The sequence below is a fragment of the Idiotropiscis lumnitzeri genome, chromosome 10 (assembly GCF_059441095.1).
Source record: "Idiotropiscis lumnitzeri isolate Australia: NSW breed Sydney's pygmy pipehorse chromosome 10, RoL_Ilum_1.0, whole genome shotgun sequence".
NCBI lineage: Eukaryota > Metazoa > Chordata > Actinopteri > Syngnathiformes > Syngnathidae > Idiotropiscis > Idiotropiscis lumnitzeri.
This window is the reverse complement of record NC_142400.1, coordinates 22,607,242-22,620,944: the sequence shown is the minus strand read 5'-3', so window position 1 is coordinate 22,620,944 and position 13,703 is coordinate 22,607,242. Positions and strand designations below refer to the sequence as shown.

Sequence of the window (13,703 nt, the reverse complement as noted above, 5' to 3'; positions counted from 1 at the left end):
AACTCTTATATTCCTTTAATAGTCAAAAGTATGAAATCCTTTAAGTGTAACTGAAGTTTAGACCATGCTAATGACCAGACACTCAGAGGAATGCAGGAAGATTAGATCACAGCTGCACCACAGGAGGTGTGAACGAGACCCCTCTGAAACAATGGACTTCCATGCCAGGATCACAAAAGTGGCTCCGAGCAGTATAACCTTTGTTCAGTTTTAAATTGACTGCCATTTACATTATCCTTTAATCCCTCTCATGACCTCAGACATCTGAGGTCATCACTTGAACACCTTATTTCATTGCTGCACACGAGCTCGACATCACTTGCCATAAAACTAAAACACATCAAACAATTAGTAAAAGAATAAGAATCAGTAGAAAATTTCCTTCCCTCCTTATGGCCTCAGGTCCCCGAGGCCATCTTTCCATACTCACATCCTGGACTCCCGGAGTGCCACGGCTACCTCCGCCTCCTGGGGGTCCTTTTGAGGGATCATCATGTACTGACCACCCGGAGGGAGTGGCCCCAACGTGCGTTCTATTGTCTTAACAGTTAATGATCTGATACATGGAATACAGCAACATCCACATAACACCATAATAGCGGCAAACACAGCGATAGAAATCAGTACTGATGCAATCAAGCTTTTATATTTGCCAAAGATGTTTAACCAGTCAGAGTACCAACTGGTGTCCACACCTGAGTGCTCCTTCATTTTGTCACTTAACGTGCGCAGACCCTCCAATGCCTTGGTAAGGCGACCGTCAGGAGATGTTTTGTTGGGAATCAGAGTACAACACTGATCCCCAAAAATACCACACACTCCTCCTCTTTAGGCTAACACCATATCTAAGCTTATTCTGTTCTGGAATGCCATAAGAGACGTGGCAGCCAATTGCTCATGCACTGCCTGGAGTGCCGAGGTGGTGAAGTTCGCCAATCGTTGGACATTATCATCAACATAATTAATCCGGTCCACATTTTTGTTTACCGTAACAAACAGGAAAATACTCTCCCATCCTGCCGCAATTTGATCCACCAATTTATACTCGTCAGGGATCCCTCTTGGAACTCCAATTGCATCTATATACGTGGGATCTCCTGCATTCAACCATTCTTGCATGTCCCTTCTCTTCCTGTTAAGGAAGGGGATTCTTCCCCATTGTCCAACACCTTCCCACTCCATTTTGGCCAGATCTAAGGCTGTCACACTAACTGGCATGATCAGCGTTACCAGGGCGCACTTACCTGAGGCATTGGTGGGAAGCCTATCGTACAGCACTTTCTCTCCACACCACAGCCAAACATCATCACGAGCGAGAGGGATTCCTACTGGCAAAGCCACATTTTCATTACACCATGACTCCTGGAGATTTCCAATCCCAGGACCAGTCCCATTTAACTTTTAGGCAGGTGAACTTTTGTTTTGCAACTTGGGTGTCAAAAATAGGCTCTTTCTTTTTTATTCCCACATCATTCCATGGGTGTGTCCAATTAAAATTGTACCCAAGTGTTCACCTGTGTCGGTTGTTTACATTTCAGATTTAGCAGTAGTTGTTGTGTCTGTGTCAGCGTCTTACCATCATCTCGCTCTGCTCCATACCATACCATTCCATTACATGCTCCTTTCGCTCCATCACTTCTGTCATCCCGCATCCTATGTTCAAACGCAAACATCGTCCACACAAAGCACACGCCAGCAGGTAAAATAGTCAATAAGTTAAACATTTGCATCGTCATCGTCTTTGTTCAGACTCGAAAGTGTCTGACTTTGATCCAATTCATGCCATCTACACATTCCCTCTCTTGACCTGCCCGTCCGGGCGGTCAACCTCTAAGCTCAACCATGGCGAGCACAAATACAGGGGCCGGGCGCAACTGTGAGTTATGGTACCACTTCTGTCCCGTAGTTCCCAATTGGATGGCGTGTCAGGTTCTAGCCAGAACTCTAAACTGTCCTTATCAGCGAGATCGAGTCCACCTCCGGGAAAGCACCCGGAGGTTGATGTACGGAGCGATGTCCGACTCCAGTGATGCTGAGTTCACTGAGTTCAAACATCTAACTGTGTTCCGAGATAACAAATTAAGCCTCGAGCTAACGCTCCAATTTTGACTGTTAATTGACAAATTTTAAAGCAACACAAATGAAATAGTAACCATTTATGCTTAAAATAAAAAATCCCAAAACTATAATAACGCAGATACCGAATTAAACCCCTATTTTTTTATTTTTATTTATTTATTTTTTTTTTATGGGAAGAAAAGGTGCTCTACAAGACATAGACAGCTCCAAGACCGCTGCAGTCTTCACCTCCTATTGTCTCATGATTGGCTCAATCCACCTACAGGCTGTGCCCACACTGATTCTGTCAACTGGGGGAGGGGGTAGAGACAGTAAAAACATCGCGGAGCTGTGGAGCCGAGCCCCAACTCAGTCGGGCCCTGGGTCCACAACACCTCTAGCAGAGACACACACAGAACTACCATTTCCGAGCGACCCCTCCCTGGAAATTTTGAAATTTAGTAATGTTCCCAAAACCAAAGAATTTGTAGTCGGTGCTGATATATGATCTCCCGATTGTGCAACAACTATGGGGTCCAGACCTCTAGTATGATGACGCTCATCAATATTCAATGCGATTTGTGGCTCGGCGAAAGTAAACAATTCATACCATTTCCGCTGCTCAGGGACAAGGCACGCGTGCGAGGCAACGCCAGTAGACATAACAAATATATAATTATAACGCAAGATGCACTCATGACTAAATTTGGATGAGTGCATTTTTGATAAACCAAATCATGTTTGTGATCACATGTACAATGTGATATGTCAATCGGTGAATTGAAAGGGTGGCGGTTGCTAAACCACTCAGACCAGAGCAAGAACAGGGCATACCCACCGCGGGAGGATGGGAACCAGGTTTCAGAGCTGCCCTCAAATGTTTCAGTTCAGTTTAGCCACTGGGAAGGAAGAGAGCACGACATATGCTCCCTCCGACGGATGTGCAGAGTCAAGTTCAGTCCCATCCGGGAATGCCACTCGAATTCCAGTGTTCGTTCAGTCAATGGCAGTGACTCAGGCACTCTTGAGAGTCCACATGGCTCAGTGGGGGTTGCGGAAGGAGCTCATAGCTCGCCCCAATATCCAGCACCATCGAAAACTTGTCCATCCACCGTCCCCGGACTGCTAGGACCTGCTAGTCCTCGAATGCTGAAGCTCCGCTGCCCCCTGTCATGGAATGGGGTACGAGCGGGTTTGTGTCAAGTGCGTTGGGAGTGGGTAACGGTGGCGCCCCCTGCGCTGGTGGAGCTCTTTGTGACAGATATGGCACCGGAGGATGGCACATTCCAGAAAGTGGCTCGGCATGGACAGCTCATCACCCAGTGACCCCACACCCCGCAGCAAGTGCACACCCCACTCACAACCCCCGTCAGTAACCACCCGTACCTCTGTTACTGCAATCCCAACCTCGTTGACTGGCCTGCTATGGACAGCAGCCAGTCTGCTGTGGCGCTGCGTCACCCGAACCTTGCCCAGAAGCAGCAGAAGTGGAAGGAGCAGCTGCCTCCTTTTTTCTTATCTCTCTTGGCCTTCTAAACCTGCAAGTACAACAATTTTAGTCACGCTCCTTAATCCAATCCCATATATTCCTTTTCTGATGTCGTGCAAAATTAGGTACAAAATGTGTTCTACTTAGGCCGATTAGCATTATTTCATTCATGGACTATTTCGCCTGATGTCTGCCACTGGAAGGTGCACGCCCTTGTGGACGGCCAACTGGAACAGCTGTGTAATGTCGACATTATTGGATGGGTCACTGCCGGAAGTCTCACTCCATTCATGTCTCGCCCTGGCCACATAGACCAGGCCTGTCTCCCTTTTCCCCACCTGAAAGACACAGCAACATCGACCCCAACGGGCCAGAAATATCTGATGCACGGCACAGCCAATCTCACCTGAGGTGTCCCCATTTAGCTGGTGACCATCATGCTGGTCAGCAGATCTGGCCTCGGCCTCAAGTGAGGATAGTTCCTCTGAAATAAATTTTGTCCCGCCTGTAACTCTGTATAAACCTCTTAGTCTGGTGTCTCCTTTGTAGGAGATTTCAACCAACGTGACCTCTTTACAACATGTGACCTCTTTACAACATGTCGAATAAACCAATGTTGACCTTTCTGCTATCTTTACAGCTGTGAGAGCTGTTACTAACCCCTCCTTCCCCCTTGGGTAATTACAAATGTCTTATCTTCAAACTTCTTACAAGCACCCAGTATCCTGGCTTTACTAGATTACTGCCCCTGCTGGGAGACGGAAAGAGCTTTGTCACTCTAAATCTGCGCCTGTCTTTTGTTTTCCTAACATTTTTCACATATGGTCAACTAAAGTTGCCTCAACATCTATTTCCCATTTGTTCTTAAATTTGAGGTATTCTATAAGTTCTTCCAAACAGTGTTTTACAATGTCTTAGTCCTAAATACAATGAAATACGTTACAATGGAAAATATCAGAATAAAATTTCATACATCCAACATGAGACACGTGCTTGTGACCACTTCAGGGTCATTTTTGTCTGAAATATCTCCTCTACAACAACTTACCCTTGCGTTAAGTGAGTAATTTTCCATAAAAACAGTGCCACTAATTCGACATTAACTTCAAGTATCACTGCTGTGGTGCTGTATTATATGGAAAAGTCTGAACAATCCAAGAAAATTTTGCCCTATCCTGGACTGGGTGTGTGTTATCTAGTCGCGCATCCAATGTGAATATGTCTTATATCTCCCTCCTTGTTGAGGAGAACCTCTGGGATGGTAGTGGTGAGGCGCTATTTGAAGCAGTCTCTGGCCTTCTGGTCACACTGGTCACATGTCACCTCAAACCTGTGGACAGAACTGGACGAGTGGCACTTGCCAGTGAGAATGAGAAGGGGTAAATTATCTTCCTTCCAAAACTTTCAGTTTTGCATAAATTTTGTGTAATAACGTCAATCAATCATTCACTTGATGCTTGAATTTAATTACTCCAATCTATCTCCACAAACAATTTCAAAATCAATACTCGGGAGTGCAATAGGGATTCAGGTTGATCAGGCCTGTCCACCCATCGCATCCTAAGTACTGTAAGGGCTTGCCGGTGACCTCAAACAATTTTCTGTCCTGAGGCCCGTCCCTACAACATCCACTCAAACCACATATGCATACAAACACTTTTCTTTCACACTGTCATTCACCAAACAATACTTTCCAATTCCACACAGAGACCCCTCCCTTGGCGCGTCCGCCTTGATTTCACTGAGATTTGTGCTGGCAGATCCATAATTTTGCCTTAATTTAGCCAGCGTATGCCAAAATTTACAACTGTGGGTCTCTGGATTTTCCCATTCACTCCCCGTGAAGTTGTTTCTCCTCTCCTGGACGCAGCTGACGAAACTGCACCTGTGACATCAAACAGCTCATAGATGCGAATGTTAGCAGTCTGGTATTTATGGAATGATGTCATATCCTCTAAAATTGTCATGTCAGCGTTCGCGTCGTACAGTCAAACAAAAACATCTGTCTTCCACCTTTGTCACATTTAATACACATCAGTTAATAAATCATCTACAAAACTATTTAGTCCAACTTTAAATTTGGTAAACCAATCTCCAATGGCTAGATATTCCCCTTTCCAAAGATTTTCTTTCAACATGTTCATAGAATACTTCACTTAAAACTTATCCCAAAACCATAATCCCTTTGCTTAAAATTTAAATTTTAATAAGATTGTCGCCGCCCTGCTGTTCCTCAGGCATCCCCTGCATGTTTCAGTGTTTAACTTGTGTTCTAATTCCCTGCTAATTTGTATTTATTGTTAGGTTGAATACATATATTTTATCCCGTACCATACTACACTAGCACTGTAAAAAAAACTGCTCCACAGTGCGACCCATGCTCGACCACATTAGAACACCTCAAGTAGAGGCAGATGCCTGAAGATTAGATCGTCAGCAACATCGAGGGGGGTGCCGAGACACACCTCTGAAACAAAAAGACTGTGACCTTCTTTCGAGAGCACCAAAAGGCATATCTTCCTTTTCAATCAGTTAACGACTGCCATTGATGCCTGTTTTTCCTCTTGTGTCTGAAATGTTTACATGTTCCTGCTGGTGCTTCCCCCCCCCGGGGCCAGCACGGGCGTCTCCACACTCCCCTGCTGTTCTCCTTGCACCCTCTCTCTCATTATTCACAGCCTGTTCGATCAATTGTATGGTCGCTGGTGTCATCTGTGAATCGTTATCTTTTGCATCTCAAACCATTCTGCTCCCCCCCCATTAATGGCGCCGTCGGATCGGGCGGCGGCTCAAACACATACTGTTGCGAGTCTGGCAACTGTGGATGAATGCCTCTCAGACATTCCGTCTTTTCTTCCGCTTTTTCAATCACTTCATCCTCTTTCTCTGACTTCCTCCCCCTACTTGGGAACGAGCATCTAACTTCAAAGAGCTGTTAACTCTTTGTTAGAGCACACTCATGATTTTACGATTACACCTATACTCATTGCCTTCTGTAAAATCTTTCTCACTCTTATTTTTTTTCCTTTAATTTTCCAAATTCACTGTAGCCTTACCAAAGCCACTCAAACAATCAAGGTATCAAATCACAAACTACAAAGTCAGGAACCACCTATGCTCTTGCAAAGTTTTCTCATGCTCTCAAAAGCTTCATTCAATTATGATTTCTTAACACCAATCTTTTTTCTTTGTGTCATTTCCATCTGTGCATTTCATTCCAGTTACTAATTACAGTTACCTTAATAGAAAGACCATCAACTAAAGTATGAAACATAAAATATTTATTTCTTCAATTCCTCCTTACAGCAGACCCTAATTCTTATCCTTTTCATTTGTTCAAGTCACACCTTCTTCAATACTGCCTGTTTAATCATCCTCCTTTCAATGGAACATTAATTGTTCCTTTCTCTTTTCTTATTGAACTTCCAATCTCTACACTGACACAATTTCTTCTCTTTTCTCTAGCTTTCTTTCTTTCTCTTTTCTTATTTCATCCCTACTTCATGTTTTTCTTCTCTTTTTTTATGTTTCATTTTTATGAATTTATCCTTAATCTCCGTGCCACACCCGAGACCACTATCACACTTACTCTCCTTCGCCATCTTGAAATCCACTCGTGTGTGTCCCAACCACTTCTTACGCAGAACAATTTTAGCCTTCACATTCACACAGCTTCCACACAGACACGTAAATCCCAGATTTTAAACCGTGTCCCGATACGTAAATCCCAGATTTTATACCGTATCTTAACCACGAATAGTTCCAAACTATTCTAGTAGGTAAATCCCAGATTTTACACTACTATCGTCCACACTTTTACACTTATTTATTTATACATTTTAACGCCGTTCCACTCCGCCTTCCTCTTATAATTTAGCGTTGCCAATATGCAGAATTTGAAAAGGATCTGCTTACCTTATGTCACTGTGGGCCCAAGAGGAAGGCCGGTCAGAAGTGTGGCTCCTTTATCCTTTAATCTTTATCAGGTCGTCACCTGGTGTGGACGTGGGCCCCAGGCCCGAGTCCCAGACTCTTGTGGTTTTTCCTGAAGCCCCAGGCTTCCTTTGAGCCCCAGGCTCTTGAAGCCCCAGGCTTCTATTCTTTTCTTAGAGTCCCAGACTCTCTTTGAAGTCCCAGACTTCTATTACCTCTCATGCATCACGTCAGGGTCACCATAAATTGTTGGAATTTATCTTTATATCAATGTTAGAATTTAACTTTAACCCAGTGTAAACTCAAATTAGTAATCTGACTCCAATTTGCGACCTTCCCCAACACTCACTCATCCAACAATATGCGCGCTCGTTCTGCAATAGAAAGGTATCAGGAAGCCGGCATTTTCACACACGAAGTGGATTTATTCCCAATACAGATTTCCTACATGGCACCTGGATCTCGAATCCCTCTCAATACAAGTCTACACCTCTCTTGCCACCAGCGAATGTGTTCTACCCCCGAGTTGCCCAGTACTGATTCATACTATACAACATGCAAAATGGCACAGACAAAGGCATCCTGGCATGATTCTATTGGCTATGTGTATTGCAGTTAACTTTAGCTCGCTCTCATTGGTCTTTCTCCTCCCGCCGAATCCCGTGGCTCCTCCTGCGTGCGATTCCCCGATGGCCGCTCCTTCCCGGAGTCATCTCGTCTCGCTCAGCACCTTGTTTCTAAAACATTCCATTCTTGCACAACCCCCGCAACCAGTTTCGCGCCACCAGTCACACTCTCAGCATTTTACAATATCACATTTTCATACATTGGATGCACCAACATCTAATGAACTATGTTAAGCTCAAACTCTTATATTCCTTTAATAGTCAAAAGTATGAAATCCTTTAAGTGTAACTGAAGTTTAGACCATGCTAATGACCAGACACTCAGAGGAATGCAGGAAGATTAGATCACAGCTGCACCACAGGAGGTGTGAACGAGACCCCTCTGAAACAATGGACTTCCATGCCAGGATCACAAAAGTGGCTCCGAGCAGTATAACCTTTGTTCAGTTTTAAATTGACTGCCATTTACATTATCCTTTAAGGTGCATCAAGACAAAGACTAACAGACTGAAAAACAGTTTCTTCCCGAGAGCCATCTCCATGCTGAACTCTCACACACACCTACCCTTACCTTGCAGAACATCGACAATGTGTTTTTATTTTTCCAATTTTGTGTTTATCCATCCATCCATCTATCTTCTGTACCGCTTTTCCTCACTAGGGTCGCGGGGGTGCTGTAGCCTATCCCAGCTATCTTCGGGCAGTAGGCGGGGGACACCCTGAACTGGTTGCCAGCCAATTGCAGGGCACACAGAGACGAACAACCATCCGGCTCACACTCATACCTGGGGGCAATTTAGAGTGTTCAATCGGCCTGCCATGCATGTTTTTGGAATGTGGGAGGAAACCAAGCGCACCCGGAGGAAACCCACACAAGCATGGGGGGGAACATGCAAACTCCACACAGGATGGCCGGAGCCGGGATCGAACCCACGCCCGATGCTGTCTCTCACTGTGAGGCCATCGTGCTAACCAGTCGGCCACCGTGCCGCCCTAATTAATCTATTTTATATATTTAATTACATTATTGTGGTATTGAACTGGAGCGGGGAGCTCTCTAATCTCGTTGCACACTGAGTACAATGACAATAAAGGGCAGTCTGATTCTGATCATTGTTGCCATGGTCTACCGCCCGCCCAAATCACAAAGTGACTTGTTAAATGACTTCTCCACTCTACTGATCCAGCTCCACTCTTTCTCCCAATGTGCTTTTGCTAAGAGATTTAAATATTTATATTGAAAAGAAATAATCTGGCCCTCACCAGAGACTTTCTATCAAGTCTGGACACCTTTAGTTTTAGTCAGTTTGCTGATTTTCCAACACATTCCGAAGGTCATACGTTGGCTCTTATCTGATGTTCTAGAGTCATCCCCTCATCCCCTCAAACTAGCATCCTTGATAATCCCTCCAAGCCCGATACACTTGCAGCCCAGTATAACAATGAATTTACCAGCATCCTCAACTTCCCCACTGAAAACATGCATGGTCTTCTTCTCCTCAACTGCCCCAGGTGTTCCACACAGCTCCAAGCAAAGAAATCAAAAGGTCGACAACTGGAACATCTCATTAGGAAAACTGCTCTTATTATTCACAAACAAATACACAGAAATCACCGCTCTATACAAAGAATCCATTGCTCAAACCAAAACAGCTTATTTTTCTGGTCTCATTTCTTTGAATGGTGACAATACTAAAACTATTTTTTCACTTCATAGTATCTTCCAACCACACAACTCCCTACCCCACACAAGTGCTCAACTTACACCTGTGACTCCAAAATAGTAAAATTAAAAACATCCCACAACACTTCCACACAAATACACACTCTCTTCCCACACTACCTACTTGCCAGCCTCTCTTTACTTTTGCATTCCCCAATTCCTTAGAACTTGCAGAACTCATCCACAAATGCAAGCCCTCCACCTGCCTGCCCGATCCAGTCCATACAACCCTGGTCAAATCCTGCCTTCCCTCACTACTTCCTTTCATCTCTGCCATTACTCAGTCTTAAGTCTCGTCCACCGGTATTGTACCATCATTGTTCAAAACTCCAGCTGCCACTCCCATTCTGAAAAAACCTGGTTCAGACCCCAAAACTACTGCAACCTCCATCCTACCTCCAAACTACCATTCATTTCAAAAGTCCTAGAAATAGTAGTCACCACTCAGCTCCATTGTCATCCATTCTCAGCCTTTTCAGTCGGATTTCCGGCCCCTGCACAGCACTGAAACAGCCCAACTAAAAATTACTTCTGATCACCTCACTGCAACTGACTGTGGGTCACTTTCCAAACTCATCCATTTTGACCTGAGTGTAGCCTTTGACACCATCTCACACACCATCCTCTTTAATAGATTTTCATTGGCATCATCCAGAATGGTTCCATTCATACCTAGAAGACCGCACTCAGTTCAGCCCGCTAAAATCCTTTTCATCCCACCCAGTCACCTTAGGTGTGCTCCAAGGCTCTGTCTGGACCCCCAATTATTTATTATGTACCACCTTCCCCTTGTCACCATCTTCTGAAAAGTAAATCTCTTTACATGGCTTCGCGGATGAACACCCAGCTCTATTTCCCCTTTCAACCCAGTATAAAACTCACTCCCCTCCTCCCTGATCTCCTGTCTATATGAAATCACTGACTGGTTCACTTACAAAAAACAAACAAAACATAAGTTCTTCTTTTTGATACAAAATCTATCCTATCCAAAGGTAACAGATTTTCCATTTCTCTTGGCCATCTAGTTTCAACTCCCCTCAGGTCAAGAATCTGGGTGTCTAGACAGCACTCTATCTTTCCTTAAGCATATCCATAATGTAACCCAGTAAGCCTACTTTCACCTGCACAACATCATTCGACTCTGCCCCTCCCTTTCCCCCTCAACCACTTCTATGCTTTTCCACAGTCTTGGCACCTTCTGTCTCGACTATTGTAACTCTCTCCTCGTTGGCCTTCCTCACAAGTACCTCCATCGGCATCAACTGGTACAGAACTCAGCTCTACGTATCATTACAAGAACTCACTCCTCCCATCACAACACCTCTGTTCTCCAGGAACTTCACACCTGTCACATTATCCAATACAAGATACTCCTTCTTAATTACAAAGCCATTCATACCCATGCCCCTGCTTACCTCAGATCCTCCACCTCCATCCAATTGAATGTTCCAACTTTCCGTCTCAGCACTATGGGGAACAAAGCCTTCAGTTCGTTGCTCTCTGACTCTCAACTGGGTTATGATCGCCAGTCTTTGCTGGACCTACGGTGCAGCGTCGGAGATTCAGGTGTGTTCAAACATGGTTGGGGTAAGATATTGCCTGGGGACATCCTGGCGGACGTCTTTCGTGTTAACACGCTCCCATCACCCCGGAAGCGGCGTCGTGGCAAACGCAAAGGCCAGATGAGAAACTAAAAAGGGAGCTAAAACATGCTTCGTCCACTGCTCGTTCCTGAATGCATGGATGCACTCCTTTGTGGCGCATTCAATAGCTCATTGACTCTTGCTTGCTATGGAACGTCAGCTGCCCACGGGAGGTTTGGCTGCACTCCCGTCCGCGAGCCCTCCGACTCGGCGTGGACCTCCATCCTCTGAGAGACCTTCCCAGAAGTCGTCGATCGAAGGAGCTACACACACCTGCAACTCCCTCAAGAAAAGCGTTGGTAAACTCCCGCTCGATGACAAACAAAACGTTTATTCTGAGGGAGCTATTTCTTCACATTACACATTTCCTCTGCCTGACGGAGACTTGGACTGGCGACAGTGAGTGCATCGCAATGCTCGAATTATGACGCGCTGCATGTTCTTACTTGGACGATCCGAGAACGTCACTCCATGGTGGAAGAACGGTGACTATTTTCAAAAACAATTTAGAATGTATACAATGTGTATTCGTCACATCGATCACCAGCCTTGAAACCATTCTCTGTTTATGGGATATTTTAATATTAATGTATGCTGTCCTGAAATTGGTATAGCAAAGGACTTTTTGAGACTCACTGACTCATTGCAGCGTTTGACACAGTGGACCAAAGTATTCCTCAGGCTCGTATACAGCATCAGATGGGCATTACAGGTTGCACTCAAGAGTGGCATTGATCCTAATTGGCCGTCAGGACCTTTTGTGTTGGCAGCACGGTGGACGACTCGTTAGCATGATGGCCTCACAGTGCAGTCGTCATGGGATCGATTCCGGCGTTCCCGTGTGGAGTTTGCATGTTCTCCCCGTGGCTGCGTGGGTTTCCTCCGGGTACTCCGGTTTCCTCCCACATTCCAAAAACATGCATGGCAGGTTGATTGGACACTCTAAATTGCCCCTGGGTATGAGTGTGAGCCAGGATGGTTATTCGCCTATGTGTGCCCTGCAATTGGCTGGCCACCAGTTTAGGGTGTACCCTGCTTACTGCCCGAAGATAGCTGGGATAGGCTCCAGCACCCCCCGCGACCCTTGTGAGGAAAAGTGGATAAAGGATGGATGGACCTTTTGTGTTTGCCTCTCTGCCCCTCTGACGTATGGTGTTCAACAGGGTTCTTTTTTGGGTACCTTGTTCCTTTCGTTGCACTTGCTGCCCCTAGGTTCCATCCTACTAAAACATTACAACACTATTTCCTCCATTGCTGTGCGGATGACAGTCAGAGCAATGTCTCGCTGTGCAAAAAAGACACTCTCCTTGACACCACTTTTGTCCTGTCTTGAGGTAATCAATGCCTGGATGTCACATAATTTCTTTTATTTCAACAAAAAGAAGACAGAGGTTATGGGGCTCGGTGCCAGTGGGCTTTCTACTTTCAACCCTGTTGACCTTGGCCCCCTGGCGTCCTATCTAAAGTGAACCCGTTTCGAAAGGCAAATGCGCGGTCTCAGCAAGGCAGACAGCCGAAACATCAAGAGTGAGATGGCCAGCTAGGCAAACTCATACCACCGAGACGAGAGGACACCCAAACCCATCCGTGGTGTGTTTCAGACTCTGAGCATCAGTTGGACTGGGCAGCGTCTTCCGGATCCACCGTCTTTGCAGCAGTCAGCCACCCTTGCTAGCGTAGCTGGTTCCCGACGTTCAACAACCAGGTGCACTCGTACTCACCAGCGCAGGAGCGGTTTCTTCTCCTCACCCCTCGTAACCAAGGCAATATTGGTCAGAATATTTATTAATATCAATTTGAGCGCCCAACTAAATTTAAGTTTATATAATTAATTAGAGAAGAATGTGAATATTATTAAGCCACTGTTTTGTTGTCATAAATTGTAATAAGTGTTGTGAGTTGAGTGCTGAGGACTAAGCGTAGTCTCAATGGGGATCACGCTATGGGCTGATATTTGTGCCACTAGAAACTGAATCTGAATATCATCAATTTGAATGTGAATTGCTTAACTTGAATATTTGAATTGAAAACTGAATATTTGAATTGAAAAATGAATCAAAAGCCTCCTATGTGTCCACTTTTAAAACTCGTTTGAAGACACATTTTTATTCTTTAGCTTTCAACTCATTATGAGACTGTGGCATCTACTGTATATGTGTTTACGTGTTTTAATTTGTGTTCTAATTTCTTGCTAATTTATATTACACCATATGGAAAGCGCTTTGTTACAG

At 44.9% G+C, this 13,703-nt stretch overlaps 1 protein-coding gene across 3 annotated transcripts in view; it reads right to left on the bottom strand.

Moving 5' to 3' along the window:
• The window catches only part of entpd3 (ectonucleoside triphosphate diphosphohydrolase 3), a 120,918-nt gene that overhangs the window by 35,728 nt on the left and 71,487 nt on the right, over positions 1–13,703 (bottom strand). The gene's annotated exons all lie outside the window — the stretch shown is intronic.